The following is a 19,689-nucleotide window of genomic DNA, read 5'->3' as shown; positions in this document are numbered from 1 at the left end:
CTCTTAAATGGCCATTGAAATGGCCGAGCGAGCCACTCAGTTCAAGGCCTATTAGGGATGGACAATAAGTTCTGGCCCAACCAGCGATACAAGAAATAGAAGCAAGATAGGCCATTCGGCCCTTCAAGCCTGTCCCACCATTCAATGGTTGATCTATGCCGGCCTCGACTCCCTTTCTGTGCCATTTGCCCAAAACCCTCTATTCCTCCATCTAGCAAATATTTATCCACCTCCAGTTTGAAAACTTCTAATGATCCAACCTCCACTATCCTTTGGGACAGAGAATTCCAGAGATTCACCACCTTCTGTGAAAATAAATTTCTACGCACCTCAGTTTTAAATGACTGGCCCTTTATTTTTTTTTTCTTCATTCGTGGGACATGAGCGTCGCTGGCTGGCCCAGCATTTATTGCCCATCCCTAGTTGCCCCTTGAGAAGGTGGTGGTGAGCTGCCATCTTGAATCGCTACAGTACCCGTGCTGTGGGTTGACCCACAATGCCGTTAGGGAGGGAATTCCAGGATTTTGACCCAGCGACTGTGAAGGAACGGCCGATATATTTCCAAGTCAGGATGGTGAGTGGCTTGGAGGGAAACTAGCAGGTGGTGGTGTTCCCCATGTATCTGCTGCCTTTGTAGATAGTACACACTGCTGCTACTGAGCGTCAGTGGTGGAGGGAGTGAATGTTTGTTTGTGGATGGGGTGCCAATCAAGCGGGGCTGCTTTGTCCTGGATGGTGTCGAGCTTCTTGAGTGTTGTTGGAGCTGCACCCATTCAGGCAAGTGGGGAGTATTCCATCACACTCCTGACTTGTGCCTTGTAGATGGTGGACAGGCTTCGGGGGAGTCAGGAGGTGAGTTACTCTCCGCAGGATTCCCAGCCTCTGACCTGCTCTGGTAGCCACTGTGTTTATGTGGTGAGTCCAGTTAGCTTGTAGCTATGGTCCCCTTGTTCGAGACTCTCCCACTCGTGAAAACATCTCACCATCCACCCTGTCAAGCCCCCTCAGGATCTTACATGTTTGAATAAGGTCACCCCTCACTCTTCTAAACTCCAAGGAATACAGGTCCAGACTATTTAGCCTTTCTTGATAGGAAAACCCCCTCATTCCAAGAATTAGCCTGGTGAATCATCTTTGGACTGCCTCCAATGTCACTGTATCCTTTCTTAGGTAAGGGGACCAAAACTACACAGTGTTCCAGGTGAGTCCTTGTCAACACCCTGCACAATTGCAACAAAACCTCCCTATTTTTAAACTCCAATCATTTCGCAATAAAGACCAAGATGCTGTTTGCCTCCTTACCCACTTGTTGGACCTGCCTGCTCACTTTTTGTGAATCATGCACTCGAACACCCAGATCCCTCTGTACTTCACTCACCTGCAGTCTCTCTCCATTTAGATAATAACCTGCCCTTTGCTTCCTCCAACCAGAATGCATGACCTCACACTCGCCCACATTAAACTCCATTTACCAGGTTTTTGCCCAGTGACCCAATCTATCGATGTCCCTTTGCAGAATCATAATATCCTCATCACCACCTACCCCCGTCTGCAAATTTGGAAACCTTACATTCCGTTCCTTCCTCCAGGTCGTGAATGTAAATCGTGAGCAATTGCAGACAAAGAACTGATCCCTGCGGTAATCCACTAGTTACATCTTTCCACTCTGAAAAGGACGCATTTATTCCGAATCTTTGTTTTCCATGTGACAGCCAGTTTTCAATCCATGCTAACACACTTACTCCAACGCCATGGGATTTTACTTTATGCACCAGCCTCTTACGCATTACCTTGTCAAATGCTTTTTGTGAATCTAATTTTAAAGTTTAATTTTATTTATTAGTCACAAGTAGGCTTTCATTAACACTGCAATGACGTTACTGTGAAAATCCCCTAGTTGCCACACTCCATCGCCTGTTCAGGTACACCGAGGGAGAATTTAGCACCCAACCAGCACATCTTTCGGACTGTGGGAGGAAACCGGAGCACCCGGAGGAAACCCACGCAGACATGGGGAGAACGTGCAGACTCCGCACAGACAGTGACCACAAGCAGGAACCGAACCCGGGTCTCTGGCGCTGTGAGGCAGCAGCGCTAACCACTGTGTCACCATACAGCTGATTTGATTTGATTTATTATTGTCACGTGTTGGTATACAGTGAAAAGTATTGTTTCTTGCGCGCTATACAGACAAAGCATATTGTTCATAGAGAAGGAAAGGAGAGCGTGCAGAATGTAGTGTTACAGTCATAGCTAGGGTGTAGAGAAAGATCAACTCAGTGCAAGGTAGGCCCATTCAAAAGTCTAATGGCAGCAGGGAAGAAGCTGTTCTTGAGTCGACTAGTACGTGATCTCAGACTTTTGTATCATTTTCCCGGTGGAAGAGAGTATGTGCAGGGTGCGTGGGGTCCTTGATTATGCTGGCTGCTTTTCCGAGGCAGCGGGGAAGTGTAGACAGAGTTTATAGATGGGAGGCTGGTTTGAGTGATGGACTGGGCTTCGTTCACGACCCTCATGATAACCTCCCTGCTCTTAAATTCTATGCCTCGGCTAATAGAGGCATGTATCCCCGTATGCCTTCTTAACCACCTTATCTACCTGTCCTGCTGCCTTCAGGAATCTATGGACATGTAACCCCAGGTCCCTCTGGTCCTCTGCTTTTCCTGGTGTCCTGCCGTTCATTGTGTATTGTCTTGCCTCATTAGTCCCCCTCCAGAATGCGTCGCATCACACTTTTTTCAGGGTTAAAATCCATTTGATACGTTCAGGAGGAAGCTTATTAAAAGCAATGAATCCAATTGATCCATCTCACGCTCTGACCTAGCGTAGTCGATTAGTGAGAACATCTCAGATGACGGTAGGGTAGCCCAGGGCCACATGAGCTAACCTTCCCTTGGCAATCACACTGGGGCAAGCTGCATCGGGAAGTAATCTATACATCTAACTCATGTCTAATGTGCATTTTGTTGCAGATGCTTTCATCCCAGTGCCCGTGCGACTGAGCGAAGTCTCCACAATCTATCTAATATATAAAATGGCTTCCAGTTCATTCAGAAGACTAAATTGTAAATTTCAGATGTCCTGTGTAAAAGATATTAAAATGAGGCTTTGGCTCTTGAATTTTGCAATGGTTAATCATTTAAAACGTAGAAACTAGAAGCAGGAGGAGGCCATTCGGCCCTTCAAGCCTGTTCTGCCATTCGTGGCTGATCATCAAATTCAATATCCTGATCCTCCCCCTTCCCCTCCATATCCCTCGACCCCTTTAGCCCCAAGAGCTTTATCTAATTCCTTCTTGAAATCACACAACGTTTTGGCCACGACTACTTTCTGTGGGAGTGAATTCCACACATTTACCACCCTCTGGGTGAAGAAATTTCTCCTCACCTCAGTTCTAAAAGGTTTACCCCTTATCCTCAAACCATGACCCCTAGTTTTATTTAAAGTTTTATTTTATCAGTGTCACAAGTAGGCTTACATTAACACTGCAATGAAGTTCCTGTGAAAATCCCCTAGTCGCCACACTCCGGCGCCTGTTCGGGTACACAGAGAGAATTTAACAAGAAATTTCTCCTCACCTCAGTTCTAAAAGGTTTACCCCTTATCCTCAAACTCTGACCCCCTAGTTCTGGACTCCCCCCACCATCGGGAACATTCTTTCTGAATCTACCCTGTCTAATCCTGTTAGAATTTTATAAGTTTCTATGAGATCCCCTCTCACTCTTCTAAACTCCAATGAATATAATAACCGACTTAGTCTCTCCACATATGATTCCATCCCAGGAATCAGCCTGGTAAACCTTCGCTGTACTCCCTCTATAGCAAGGACATCCTTCCTCAGATAAGGACACCAAAACTACACACAATATTCCAGGTGTGGCCTCACCAACGCCCTATACAATTGCAGGAAAACATCCCTATCCCTATACTCAAATCCTCTCGCTATGAAGGCCAACATACCATTTGCCTTCTTTACTGCCTGCTGTACCTGCACGCTTACTTTCAGCGACTGATGCACGAGGACTCCAAGGTCTCGCTGAGTCTCCACCTCTCTCAATTTACATCCATTTAAATAATAACCTGTCTTCCTATTATTGCTACCAAAGTGGATAACCTCACATTTATCCACATTATACTGCATCTGCCATGCAGATGCCCACACACGCAGCCTATCCAAATCACGCTGAAGCATCTCTGCATCCTCCTCACAGCTCACTCTCCCACCGAACTTTGTATCATCTGCAAATTTAGAGATAATACATTCAGTTCCCTCTTCCAAGTCAATGGAAGGCTGGTTTGCGTGATGGACTGGATTATGTTCACATCCCTTTCTTGCAATCTTGGTCAGAACAGGAGCCATACCAAGCTGTGATACAACCAGAAAGAATACTTTCCATGATGCATCTGTAGAAGCTGGTGAGAGTTGTCGCGGACATGCTGAATTTCCTTAGCCCTCTGAGAAAGTAGAGGCGTTGGTGGGCTTTCTTAACTATAGTGTCGGCATGGGGGGACCAGAATAGGTTGTTGGTGATCTGGACACCTAAAAACCTGTTCTTGCTGCCCATTTGGCATTGCTTTCTTGTTGGAGCTGTTAGCCTAACGTGAACAAGGTGACAAGGGGCTCCTCAGATGGTGCTGATGATTTTATGGGTCCAAAATCTGTCATTTCCAAGTGGGCTACACACCGGCAAAGCACACAGTGTAACAATAACTGTACAACGCCTTTTGAATCTGAGCAGTAGGAACGTTAAAAGGCGCGTGTGTGTGGTGCAAGTATTGATCACATTTCTAAAATTATCTTTCACTCCGTTTTATTTTTTCAACCAAATGCATTAGCCACATCAATAATCCCAGCTAATCATGTTTAGTTAATGCATGAGACGTTTAGATGGCTGTTTCCACTCTCCAAGTAAGGGGAATTTTTAATACAATCTCTCTCAATCTCTGTCTCTTTTTCTCCATGTCCGTGTGTGTGTCCGTAGAATTGTCACAGTGATGCGACTTGTCCTAAGAGATTGTAATCTCTAATTTTTATCAGCTGAGCAAAAATATATCCCACAGTTTGAAAAGCAAACACAGGCACTGACCTAAGATGGCTGCCACAAGTCACCTGATGGCTGGCATTGCAATTGGACTGGTTTTCGGGAACATGGAATACCATCGACGCCGGCGTGGAATTTCATGCCCGCTGATGTCAAGAACTGCCCCAAAGGATTTGCCGGTAGTATACCGGAGCGCTCATGCGTATTTCTAGAAGGCTACCTCTCGAGCGGGGGTGGAAAGTCTCAAGAGAGCATGGCGGCACGGTGCCACAGTGGTTAGCACTGCTGCCTCACAGCACCCAGAGGACTCGGGTTCAATTCCGGCCTCGGGTCAGTGTGTGGAGTTTGCACATTCTCCCTGTGCCTGGGTGGGTTACCTCCCGGGTACAGTCCAATGATGTGTGGGTTAGGTTAACTGGCCATGCTAAATTGACCCTAGTGTCAGGGGGACTAGCAGGGTAAATATGTGGGGTTACGGGAATAGGGCCTGGGTGGGATTGTGGTCGGTGCAGACTCGATGGGCTGAATGGCCTCCTTCTGCACTGTAGGGGTTCTATGAAGTTGCCTCCGGCATTGTGGTTTTAAATAGGTTGCAACGCAACTGAATATTCGAGGCCACAAGACACCAGCAGAGTACTCATAAATAGTGAACTTACTCTTTTTATCTGCACGCAACTTTAATTTGTTGAAAAACGTAACTCCCTACTGTGCACGTGTGTGTTCTGAAGGTCGGATACAGGGTTCCTTTTTAAATATTTCTATATCTTTGCTGAGGTGTGTTTTTAACTCAATAAAAAACTAAATCCCCTCAGGCTAGCCTGCCAGACGAGTGTCCTTTTTGCAGTCGTGTAAATAGTAATGCATAGATATTGAGTAAATACCTCATTAAATTCACATGCGAAAGCCTGTTACCATCAGAGTTGGAATGGTTCAGGGGTTTCCCTTCCTCACATAACTATTTAAATTACTTAGGAACTCAGAGCAGAAGTAGGCAAATTCAACCCTTCGAGCCTGCTCCGCCATTCAATCAGATCATGGCTGATCTCTCCCTGGTTTCAAATCCACCTCCCCACCTGTTCCCCATATCCCTTTAACCCGTTTTTTTCATCAGAAATATATCCATCTCCTTCTTGAAACCATTCAATGATTCAGACTCCCCCGCGCGATAGGGCAGCGAGTTCCACAAATTCACCACCCTCTGCGAGAAGTAGTTCCTCCTCATCTCAGTGTTAAATCTACCGCCTCTCAACCTCTACCTGTGGCCTTTTGTTCTAGATTGCCCCACAAGGGGAAACATTTGGTCCACGTTTACTTTATCAATCCCTTTTAGAATTTTATATACCTCGATCAGATTCCCTCTCATCTTTCTAAACTCCAGCGAGTACAAGCCCAAACTGTTTAATCTCTCCTCACACGTCAACCCTTTCATCCCCGGAATCAATCTGGTGATCCTCCTCTGAACTGCCTCCAGTGCCACCGCATTCTTCCTCAAATAAGCAGACCAAAACTGGACACAATGCTCCAGATGTGGTCTCACCAACACCCTATACAATCGCAGCAACACTTCATAGAATCCCTACAGTGCAGAAGGAGGCCATTTGGCCCATCGAGTGCACTGACAATCTCACCCAGGTCCTATCCCCATTATCCCACATATTTACCCTTAGCTAATCCCTCTAACGGACACATCCCGGGACACTAAAGGGCAATTTAGCTTCGTCAATCAACCTAACCTGTACATCTTTGGAGTGTGGGAGAAAACCCACGCAGACACGGGGAGAACATGCAAACTCCAGACAGACCGTGACCTAAGCCGGGAATCGAACCCTGGAGCTGTGAGGCAGCAGCGCTAACCACCGTGCTGCCTGCTTCTCTACTTTTATACTCTAGTCCTGTTGCAATAAATGCTCACATTTCATTTGCTTTTTGTTTTATTACATGCTGCATCTGCATACCAACTTTCCATAGAATCCCTACAGTGCAGAAAGGGGCTATTCGGCCCGTTAAGTCTGCACTGACAACAATCCCACCCAGGCCTTAACCCCACATATTTACCCTGCTAATCCCCCTGACACTAAGGGGCAATTTTGCACGGCCAATCAACCTAACCCGCACATCTTTGGACTGGGGGAAGAAACCGGAGCACCCGGAGGAAACCCACGCAGACATGGGGAGAACGTGCAGACTCCGCACAGACAGTGACCCAAGGCCAGAATTGAACCCGGGTCCCTGGTGCTGTGAAGCAGCAGTGCTAACCACTGTGCAGTCCAGCAGTTATAGAATAAGATTGGTGAATTGTATCTGTGCACCCTTAACTCTTAATCCACTTGGGATCCTCACTGCCACTGACAAGGCAACTCTCTGGGCCCATTCAGAGTGCTGACTTGCCCAACCTCTACATTTTCCCCTGTGTCAGTTCCCCGCCACCTCTAACTTTGCATTCAGCTGATGGCTAAACTTGTCCATGTGTTTCTGTGTGCAATGGAACGGATGAAGAACAAGTTGTTCCAATACTGGGGTCTACCCAGTAACGTGGAAATTTACCTAGACACAAAAAGCAGGACCAATTCAACCCGGCCAACTACTGCTCCTTCAATCCACTCGATTGCATCTTTTCATTCATTCGTGGGACATGGGCGTCGCTGGCTGGGCCAGCATTTATTGCCCATCCCTAGTTGCCCAAAGGCAGTTGAGAGTCAACCACATTGCTGTGGCTCTGGAGTCACATGTAGGCCAGACCGGGGTAAGAACGGCAGATTTCCTTCCCTAAAGGGAACCAGAAGGGTTTTCCCGACAATCGACAATGGTTTTATGGTCATCAGTAGATTCTAAATTCCAGATATTTTTTATTGATTTCAAACTCCACCATCTGCCGTGGCGGGATTCGAACCCGGATCCCCCAGAACATTAGCTGAGTTTCTGGATTAATAGTCCAGCGATAATACCATTATCACCTCTCCTTAACGCCTTTCCTCGATCATCAGTAAAGTGATGGAAGGATTTATCGACAGTGCTGTCAAGCGGCACTCACTTAGCAATAACCTGCTCACTGATGCCCAGTTTGGATTCTGCCAGAGTCACTGGGGAAAGGTGGAGGCGCCGTGGTATTATCACTGGACTAGTCATCCAGAGACTCACTGGGGACCTGCGTTCGAATCCCGCCACGGCAGATGGTGAAATTTGAATTCAATAAAAAAAATCTGTAATTAAGAATCTACCGATAACCATGAAACCATTGTCAATTGTCGGAAAAACTAATGTCCTTTAGGGAATGTCCTGTCCTGATCCCCCATACCGACGCTATAGTTAAGAAAGCTCACCAACGCCTCTACTTTCTTAGAAGACTAAGGAAATTTGGCATGTCTGCTATGACTCTCACCAACTTTTACAGATGCACCATAGAAAGCATCCTTTCTAGTTGTATCACAGCTTGGTGTGGCTCCTACTCTGCCCAAGACCGTAAGAAACTACCAAGTATTGTGAACATAGCCCAGTCCATCACGCAAACCAGCCTCCCATCCATTGACTCCGTCTACACTTCCCGCTACCTCAGAAAAGCAGGCAGCATAATCAAGGACCCCACGCACCCCGGACATTCTCTCTTCCACCTTCTTCCGTCAGGAAAAAGATACAAAAGTCTGAGGACACGTACCAACTGACTCATTCTTCCCTGCTGTCATCAGACTTTGAATGGACCTACCTTGCATTAAGTTGATCTTTCTCTATATCCTAGCTATGACTGTAACACTACATTCTGCACACTCTCCTTTCCGTCTCTATGAACAGTATGCTTTGTATAGCGTGCAAGGATCAATACTTTTCACTGTATGCTAATACATGTGACAATAATAAAGCAAATCAAATCAAGGAAGGAAATCTACCGTCCTTACCCGGTCTGGCCTACATGTGACTCCAGAGCCACAGCAATGTGGTTGACTCTCAACTGCCCTCGGGCAACTAGGGATGGGCAATAAATGCTGGCCCAGCCAGCGACGCCCATGTCCCACGAATGAATGAAAAAGAAACTCAACTCCTGACCTCGTTACAACCTTGGTACAAACATGGATGAAAGAGCTGAATTCCAGAGGTGAGGTGAGAGTGACAGGCCTTGACATCAAGGCAGCATTCAACCAAGTGTGGCATCAAGGAGCCTGAGCAAAACTGGAGTCAATGAGAATCAGGGGGAAAACTCTCCGCTGGTTGGAGAGTTACCTGTTACAAAGGACCATGGTTATGATGGTTGGAGGTCAATCATCTCAATCCCTGGCCAGACAAGTGCCAGGCAATGACATCTCCAACAAGAGGAAATATAACCGTTGCTCCTTGATATTCAGTGGTGTTACCATCACTGAATCCCCCCACTGTCAACATCCTGGGGGTTCCCATTGACCAGAAACTGAGCTGGACCCACCCATATAAATACTGTGGCTACCAGAGCAGGTCAGAGGCTGGGAATCCTGCGGAGAGTAACTCACCTCCTGATTCCCCAAAGCCTGTCCACCATCTACAAGACACAAGTCAGGAGTGTGATGGAATACTCCCCACTTGCCTGGATGGCTGCAGCTCCAACAACACTCAAGAAGCTCGACACCATCCAGGACAAAGCAGCCCCGCTTGATTGGCACCCCATCCACAAACATTCACTCCCTCCACCACCGACGCTCAGTAGCAGCAGTGTGTACCATCTACAAGATGCACTGCAGCAACTCATCCTTAGACAGCACCTTCCAAACCCACAACCACTTCCATCTAGAAGGACAAGGGCAGCAGACACAGGGGGAACACCACCACCTGCAAGATCCCCTCCAAGCCACTCACCATCCTAACTTGGAAATATAACGGCCGTTCCTTTGCTGTTGCCGGGTCAAAATCCTGGAACTCCCTCCCTAACAGCACTGTGAGTGTACCTACACCTCAGAGACTGCAGTGGGTTCAAGATGGCAGCTCACCCACCACCTTCTCAAGGGTTAACTAGGGATGGGCAATAAATGCTGGACCCAGCCAGTAAGACCCACATCCCGTAAAAGAATAAATAACACACTTTATTGTCCTCCAGACTGGACACCAAATTGAAGATTTTTAGATGATAGCTGATCTGCCCCATTTTATTTTTGGTTGATATATTTCCTCTCTCCATTGACACCTCCTCCAGACACAACCCGTGTCTGTACTTGTCCCATTCCCCTTCCCTTCATCATCCCCTTACCATCTAATCTCTCCATACCTCCACCCTACCACTGGCCTTCCCTCTGTGCCCCACGGTCCCTGGTTCAACCCCTTTCCAGCTGTAACATTCCCAGCTGAAAGGAGTAGGGTTTATCTGAACCTGACTCTCTCTCTCTGCACAGTGAGTTCTGCCCTGTGGAGGATTGACAGCATTTTCTGGTTCAATCTTCAATCTCCAGCATCTATTGTTGATCTATCTGACCGTACATCTGTCCGTAAGTCTGTCCATAAGTCTGTCCGTAAGTCTACCTGTCTGGTTATCTCTGTCTATCTGTATATCTCTCTCTGTCTGTTTATCTGTCTGTATGAGTAGTTCTGTCTATGTGTCTGTAAGTCCGTCTGTCTGATTATCTCTGTCTGTCTGGTTGTCTTTCTCTGTTTGGTTATCTCTGTCTGTGTGTCTGGTTATCTCTGTCTGTCTGGTTATCTCTGTCTGTCTGATTATCTCTGTCTGGTTGTCTTTCTCTGTCTGATTATCTCTGTCTGTCTGGTTATCTCTGTCTGTCTGATTATCTCTGTCTGGTTGTCTTTCTCTGTCTGATTATCTCTGTCTGTCTGGTTATCTCTGTCTGTCTGATTATCTCTGTCTGGTTGTCTTTCTCTGTCTGGTTATCTCTGTCTGTCTGTGGTTATCTTTGTCTTTCTGTCTGGTTATCTCTGTCTGTCTGATTATCTCGGTCTGGCTATCTCTGTCTGGATATCTCTGTCTGTCTGGTTATCTCTGGATATCTCTGTCTGTTTGGTTATCTCTGTCTGGTTATCTCTGTCTGGATATCTCTGTCTGTCTGGTTATTTCTGTCTGGTTATCTCTGTCTGTCCGTCTGGTTATTTCTCTATCTGGTTGCTTGTCTCCCTCTGTCTAGTTATCTGTCTGTCTGTCTGGATATCGCTGTCTGTCTGGTTATCTCTGTCTGTCTGGTTATCCCTCTCTGTATGGATATCTCTGTCTGTCTGTACGTCTGTCTGGTTATCCCTGTCTCTCTGGTTATTGCTGTCTGTCTGGTTATCTCTCTCTGTCTGGTTATCCCTGTCTGTCTGGATATCTTTGTCTGTCTGGTTATCCCTCTCTGTCTGGATATCTCTGTCTGCAAGTCTGTCTAGTTATCCCTGTCTGTCTGGATATCTCTGTCTATCTGGTTATCTCTATCTGGTTATCCCTGTCTGTCTGGATATCTTTGTCTGTCTGGTTATCCCTCTCTGTCTGGATATCTATGTCTGGTTATCTCTGTCTGTCTGGTTATCTGTCTGTCTGATTATCTGTCTGTGTGTCTGGTTTTCTGTCTGTGTGTCTGGTTATCTGTCTGTGTGTCTGGTTATGTGTCTGTCTGGTTATCTGTCTGTGTGTCTGGTTGTCTCTCTCTCTCTCTCTGTCTGATCGCCCCTGTCTGTGTGTCTGGCTAGCTTGTCTCTATCTGTCTGTCCTGTTGGCTCTGTCTGTCCATCTGTCGCCTTGTCTCTGTCAGACTGTCTGCCTGCCTGGTTGTCTCAGTCTGTCTTCTCCCTAACCTGGGGTTGGGAAGTCTGTGGTGTAATGGGAAAGGGGGATTTGCGGATGGTAGTGGGGTGAAACCTCCCTGCAGCAGGGTGTGTACGAGTCCACTCTGCAGACACACAGACAGGGACCAGGCTGCAGAGGAAAAACTGCTGTCATCCCCGAGTGCTTTGGAAAGCAGGGGAAAGGGTCGACAGAGGGCGCCGGGAAGCTGGTGGAGAGAGAGAGGGAGGGAGGATTTATACTGAAGCATTGCAGCCGGAGAATGGGAGAGCTCTCAGCCTTTGTCTGCAGAGTCCTGGGGATGTGAGGCTGCAGGTGAACCCGGCAGAGATGGTGCTATAATCCCACTGGCAGTGCCCGCAGCTGGCAAGGGGCTGTGTGTGTGTGAGAGAGAGAGAGGATGCTGGAGGATATATCCTCTCCGTGCTGCTGAAGATAGTGTTGGGGGTGGAGAGACACACACACAGAGGAGTCAATGATTCACATCTCTGCAGCGGCACAGCTACACTGATGTCCAGGGCGGAAACCTGAGCACAAACACCGCATCCAGCCCGGCTCCGAGGAGGTAAGCCCGACCTGCTGCTGATATTTAACTGTGGGAGCCGCAGCGGCGCGGGGAATCCAGCCCAGCCTCTTACTGTACCTGTGAGAGGGGCACTGGGAGAGGGTGGGCACCCCGCCCCCGGCACACACCCAGACCCTCACACAGACACACACACACCAGGACACACACACCCTCACACAGACACACACACACCCAGACACACACACCCAGATACACAGAAACACACACCCTCACACAGAAACACACGCACACTCACCCAGATACACAGAAACACACACCCAGATACACAAAAACACACACCCTCACACAGACACACACACCCAGATACACACACCCTCACAGACACTCACCCAGATGCACACTGAAACATACACCCACAGACACACACACACCCAGATACACACACACACCCAGATACACAGAAACACACTCACCCAGATACACAGAAACACACACTCACACACACCCACATACATACACTCACACTCACCCACACACACAGAAATACACATCCACAGACACACCCCCCACATACACACTGAAACACACAACCGCACCCACATACACAGAAACACACACACACCCACATAAACAGACACACCCACATACACACACACTAACACACAGAAACACACTAATACACACACACATTAATACACACTTTCAGACACACTCTCACACACATACACACTCTCACATGCACACACATGCGCACTCTCTCACACACACTCTCTCACACACATTCTCACATGCACACACACACTCACACACATACACTCTCACACACGCACACACATACACACACACACACAGAAACACTAACATACAGGGGAAAAAGCTTTGCAAGCAATGGTGAAAAATACAGATCTGTTCAGACTGGAGTGCAGTGAATATATAGTGTGTGTGTGAGAGTGTGTGTGTATGTTCGTATGGGGGTGTGTTTGTATGTGTGTGTGCATACGTCTGGGGGGTGTGTGTGGATATGTGTGTGTTCGTAAGGATGTGTTTGTGTGTGTGTGTGGCGGGGGGGGGGGGGGGGGGGGGAGGGGTGTTGGTGATCTATCTCTCCAGTAAAGAATTTCCACTGATGTTTCTTTTAAAAACCCACAACACAGAGCGAGCCGCTGCCATGGGAACCGAATCCTTATCACAGGGTGGGGATTGCGAACTTTGTGTGCTGGTGGGGGTGGGGGGAGAGGTTTGTCCTATTTTCTGGTGGGTCGGTTAAAGTGAAGAGATGGATTCCGGCTCCCGCTGAATGGGCGAGCTGGCGGTGGGGTGTTACTGTTGTCACACCGTGGCGTGGTGACCCACTCCCCCCAACCCTCTCCTCCCCGCTCTCCCTGAAGCCCCTTCTTTTGTTTGGAAGGTTTATTTACAGAGCTCTGCGGGGTCCCTAAGGCGTGACGTCCTTCCAGATCATTTAGCTGCAACCTGTTAGTCAGTTTATTGTGTTGAGGTGGGAGGATGGGATTAGAGCAAGCTCATCCTATGAAACAACATTGAAGCGTTACAGCAAATATTAATATTTTAATTCTCGACACAAACGCCCTAGTTGCATGTTTCAATTTGATACAGTTTTGGTGGGAGACGAACAGGAATTTGGAGAAAGTGAACCTTTAATCCACCCTCTGTAGCACCATCTACTTTGGGTTGTTTGTGAGATTTGATTACCTATAGCCAGATTGGAAGACGCACAGTATCAGGTGATACAGGAACCCTTTTCAGAGAAAGGTTGTCAGGAACCACAGATGGGCCTTTCTGCTTCTCCTGATGCATCCCCTGCCTCCTGTTCAGTTATTGAAAAGCCACTGAGACGGTTCCAGCCACAGCATCATGTTTGTTAAGTCATGCTCGCATGAGATTCCTTAATGGAATTGCGTGGGTGCAGTTCTCCCCAGCCCCGTGGCTTGTTGTCATGTCAGCTTGGCTGTGGGTCTGGCCTGGCTGGGTTAGACTGGTGGCAGGATTCCTTCTTAGACCGTGTGTGGAGTTACCGGGGCTAGGGCCTGGGTGGGTTTGCACAGACTCGATGAGTCAGATGGCCTCCTTCTGCACTGTAGGGATTCTGTGGTTCTATGTAGGGGCAGAATTAGGCCATTCAGCCCATCGAGTCTGCTCTGCCATTCTATCACATAAGTTTCTCCACCCCCATTCCCCCAGCCTTTTCCCCGTTAGCTTTGATCCCCTTACCAATCAAGAACCTATCTATCTCTGTCTCTGGGCGGTACAGCGGTTAGCACTGCTGCCTCACAGCACCAGGGACCCAGGTTCGATTCCCGGCTCGGGTCACTGTCTGTGCGGAGTCTGCACGTTCTCCCCGTGTCTGCACGGGTTTCCTCCGGGTGCTCCGGATTCTCCCACAGTCTGAAAGATATGCTGGTTAGGTGGATTGGCCATGCTAAATTGCCCCTTAGTGTCCAAAGGTGTGCAGGTTAGGTAGATTGGCCATGCTAAATTCTCCCTCAGTGTACCCGAACAAGCGCTGGAGTGTGGCAACTAGGGGATTTTCACAGTAACTTCATTGCAGTGTTAATGTAAGCCGACTTGTGACACTAATGAATAAACTTAAACTAAATACACTCAATGACCCGGCCTCCACAGCCCTCTGGCAATGAATTCCACAGATTCACCAAACCCTCTGGCTGAAGAAATTCCTCCTCATCTCGGTTCTAAAGGATCGTCCCTTTACTCTGAGGCTGTGCCCCTCGGATCCGAGTCTCTCCGACTAATGGAAACATCTTCCCCACGTCCACTCTATCCAGGCCTCGCAGTATTCTGTAAGTTTCAATGAGATTCCCCCCCAACCGCCCCTTCTAAACTCCATCGAGTACAGACCCAGAGTCCTGAAACGCTCCTCATACGTCAAACCTTTCATTCCTGGGATCGTTCTGGTGAACCTCCTCTGGACCCTCTCCAGGGCCAGCACATCCTTCCTTAGATACGGGGCCCAAAGTTGCTCCCAAGACTCTCTGGCGTCTCTGGGCCATCCCAGTCGATATAGGGCCTGAGAATGTGGGCAGTGTTATCCAGTTTGGTAATGCCCAAGAATGGTGGCACAGTGGTTAGCACTGCTGCCTCACAGCGCCAAGGGACCCGGGTTCAATTCCCGGCTCAGGTCACTGTCTGTGTGGAGTTTGCACATTCTCCCCGTGTCTGCGTGGGTTTCCTCCGGGTGCTCCGGTTCCCTCCCACAGTCCGAAAGACGTGCTGGTTAGGTGCTAAATTCTCCCTCAGTATAACCCGAACAGGCGCCGGAGTGTGGCGACTAGGGGATTTTCACAGTGACTTCATTGCAGTGTTAATGTAAGCCGACTTGTGACTAATAAATAAACTTAACTTAACATTGAAACCTTCCTTCATCTTGTTTCATGAGAACCACACATCTGCGGAACTCCTCAACAGTAGCTATTCAGCTGTATATTGAGGGAGTTCTAGAGACAGAACCAGCCAAAGCTCGCACAGAATTCCTAAAACGGACCGATTTTGTATAATAGTTGATTTTGCAGAATTGTTAGGATGAGGAAGGAGGCCATTCGATCCATCCTGTCAATACTGGTTCCCCAAAACAGCATCATGATTTAGTACCATTCTCCTGCATGTCAGTGATCCAAGATGTATAGGTTAGGGGGATTAGCGGGGTAAATACTTGGGGTTACGGGAAATAGGTTTGGGTGGGATTTCCCCTTAGTGTCAGGGGGATTACGTGGGGTTACAAGGCTAGGACCTGGGTGTGATTGTTGTTGGTGCAGACTCAGTGGGCCGAATGGCCTCCTCCTGCATTATAGGGATTCTATGAAACCCACACAGACACGGGGAGAACGTGCAGATTTCACGCAGACAGTGACCCAAGCCAGGAATCGAACCCAGGTCCCTGGCGCTGTGAGGTAGCAGTGCTAATCACTGTGCCACCCAAAATGTTCTTAATCATGAGGGGGCTGGACAGAGTAAAGAGGGAGAAACTGTTCCCCCTTGGAACAGGATCGGGAACGAAAGGGACACAGATTTAAAGTGATTTGCAAAAGAAGCAGCTCTTGGGTCACTGTCTGTGTGGAGTCTGCAGGTTCTCCCCCGTGTCTGCGTGGCTTTCCTCCGGGTGCTCCGGTTTCCTCCCACACTCCAAAGATGTGCAGGTTTAGGTGGATTGGCCACGCTAAATTGCCCCTTAGTGTCAGGGGGACTAGTTAGGGTAAATGCATGGGGTTTATGGGGATAGTGCCTGATTGGGATTGTTGTTGGTGCAGGCTTGATGGGCCGAATGGCCTCCTTCTGCACTGTAGGATTCTATGATTCCTATCGAATCTCCTCTCAGCCTTCTTCTCTCCAAGGGGAACAATCCCAACCGCTCCAATCTGTCCTCACCACTGAAGTTTATCATCCCTGGAACCATTTTGTAAACCTCTTCTGCGCTCTCTCCAATGCGTTCTTCCTGTAGTGTGGCTCCCAGAACTGTACACAATGTTCCAGCTGAGGTCTAACTAGTGTCTTGTGTAAGGTCAGCACAACCTCCTTGCTCTTGTACCCTGTGGCCCTGTTAATAAAGCCCACAATACTTTATACTTTATTAACTGCTCTCTCCACCTGTCCTGCCACCTTCAACAATCTAGGCACAGATACACCCAGGTCTTTTGCACCTGCAGACCCTTAAGAATTTTACCCCTCATGTTATAGTGTCTCATAGAGTCATAGAGATATACAGCATGGAAACAGGCCCTTCGGCCCAACCCGTCCATGCTGACCAGGTTTCCTGCACCAAACTTGTCCTGTAGGGGAGTCAACGGCCTAGTGGTATTATCACTAGTTTATTAACCCAGAAACTCAACTAATGTTCTGGGGACCCGGGTTCGAATCCCGCCACAGCAGATGGTGGAATTTGAATTCAATACAAAAAAAACCTGGAATTAAGAATCGACTGATGACCATGAAACCATTGTCGATTGTCGGAAAAACCCATCTGGTTCACTAATGTCTTTTAGGGAAGGAAATCTGCCGTCCTTACCCGGTCTGGCCTACATGTGACTCCAGAGCCACAGCAATGTGGTTGACTCTCAACTGCCCTCGGGCAACTAGGGATGGGCAATAAATGCTGGCCCAGCCAGCGACGCCGTGTCCCACAGATGAATTTTTAAAAATTGCCTGCGTTTGGCCCACATCCCTCAAAACCTTTCTCATCCATGTACCTGTCCAAATGTCTTTTCAATGTTGTCATTGTACCCGCCTCTACCACCTATTTAGGGGGGCCGAGAGTACAATCCCCCTTCTTATCTCTCAGTTCCACCCACAGAGCCTCAGTGGACGATCCCTGAGGAATATCCTCTCTAAGTTTTTTATATTCGTTCATTCGTGGGACATGGGTGTCGCTGGCTGGGCCCAGCATTCATTGCCCATCCCTAGTTGCCCCTTGAGAAGGTGGTGTTGAGCCGCCATCTTGAATCACTGCAGTCCACGTGCTGTGGGTTGACCCACAATGCTGTTAGGGAGGGAATTCCAGGATTTTGACCCAGCGACAGCGAAGGACCGGCCGATATATTTCCAAGTCAGGATGGTGAGTAGAGGGGAACTTGCAGGTGGTGGTGTTCCCCATGTATCTGCTGCCCTTGTCCTTCTAGATGGTAGGGGCCTTGGGTTTGGAAGATGCTGTCTAAGGATGAGTTGCTGCAGTGCATCTTGTAGATGGTACACACTGCTGCTACTGAGCCCCGGTGGTGGAGGGAGTGAGTGTTTGTGGATGGGGTGCCAATCAAGCGGGGCTGCTTTGTCCTGGATGGTGTCGAGCTTCTTGAGTGTTGTTGGAGCCGCACCCATCCAGGCAAATGGGGAGTATTCCATCACACTCCTGACTCCACACCCCGGTATATTGAGCTGCCAGTCCTCATGCAATCATAGAATCCCTACAGTGCAGAAGGAGGCCCTTCGGCCCATCGAGTCTGCACCGACCACAATCCGACCCAAGCCCTATACCCATAACCCCACATATTTACCCGAGCTGGTCCCCCTGACACTAAGGGGCAATTTAGCACGGCCAATCAACCTAACCTGCACATCTTTGGACTGTGGGAAGAAACCGGAGCATCCGGAGGAAATCCACGCAGACACGGGGAGAACGTGCAGACTCCACACAGACAGTGACCCAAGCCGTATTTTGAACTTGGGTCCCTGGCGCTGTGGGGCAGCATAGAACATAGAACATTACAGCGCAGTACAGGCCCAGTGCTAATCACTGTGCCACCTCAGCTACGTTTCTGTATTAGTTATGATATCTAAATCCTGTGTACCCTCCCAAGCTCTGAGTCACAGTGGTTAGCCCTGCTGCCTCACAGCACCAGGGACCCGGGTTCAATTGCCGGCTCGGGTCACTGTCTGTGCGGAGTCTGCACGTTCTCCCCGTGTCTGCGTGGGTTTCCTCCGGGTGCTCCGGTTTCCTCCCACAGTCCGAAAGACATACTGGTTAGGTGCTAAATTCTCCCTCAGTGTAACCCGAACAGGCGCCGGAGTGTGGCGACCAGGGGATTTTCACAGTAACTTCATTGCAGTGTTAATGTAAGCCTACTTGTGACATGAATAAGTAAACTTTAAAACTTTTTCTCTGAAGTGAACCTAATCTGCCACTTATCTGCCCACTCCACCCATGTGTCTGTGCCCTTGTGCAGTTCTACGCTGCCCTCGTCACAGTTTACAACACTTCTAAGTTCTGTGTCAACCGCAAACTTTGAAACTGTCTCCTGCTCACCAAGATCTTGATGGTTAGTATCTATCAGTTGGATCTTGGGGTTTGGTAAGGCCACAGGCTTTTATCTCTGTGGAAATGTTATTTCGAATGTCACTTCACCCCTTGAGTTTACATAGAAACTAGAAGCAGGAGGAGGCCATTCGGCCCTTCGAGCCTGCTCCGCCATTCATTATGATCATTGGCTGATCATCAAATTCAATATCCTGAACCCCGACTCCCCCCCCCCATATCCCTCGATCCCTTTAGCCCCAAGAGCTAGATCTAATTTCTTCTTGAAATCAGACAACGTTTTGGCCTCAACTACTTTCTGTGGGAGTGAATTCCACACATTCACCACTCTCTGGGTGAAGAAATTTCTCCTCACCTCAGTCCTAAAAGGTTTACCCTTATCCTCAAACTATGACCCCCTAGTTCTGGACTCCCCCACCATTGGGAACATTCTTTCTGAATCTACCCTGTCTAATCCTGTTAGAATTGTATAAGTTTCTATGAGATCTCCTCTCACTCTTCTAAGCTCCAGTGAATATAATCCTAACCGACTTAGTGTCTCCTCATATGAGAGACCTGCCATCCCAGGAATCAGCCTGGTAAACCTTCGCTGCGCTCCCTCTATAGCAAGGACATCCTTCCT

The 19,689-nt window shown here is 48.4% G+C and overlaps 1 protein-coding gene across 2 annotated transcripts in view; it reads left to right on the top strand.

The window, feature by feature from the left end:
* Positions 1 to 12,026: 12,026 nt before the first annotated feature.
* Positions 12,027 to 19,689, top strand: part of add2 (adducin 2 (beta)) — a 156,442-nt gene continuing 148,779 nt past the window's right edge. For both annotated transcript variants that reach the window (XM_078239251.1, XM_078239250.1), the window contains exon 1: positions 12,027 to 12,328. The gene's annotated coding sequence lies outside the window, so the exon portion shown is untranslated. The remainder of the gene's footprint in view (positions 12,329 to 19,689) is intronic.

This window comes from Mustelus asterias, chromosome 22 (genome assembly GCF_964213995.1).
Source record: "Mustelus asterias chromosome 22, sMusAst1.hap1.1, whole genome shotgun sequence".
NCBI classification, from domain to species: Eukaryota; Metazoa; Chordata; class Chondrichthyes; order Carcharhiniformes; family Triakidae; genus Mustelus; species Mustelus asterias.
The sequence above is the reverse complement of the archived record's forward strand: the minus strand, read 5'-3'. Positions and strand labels throughout refer to the sequence as shown.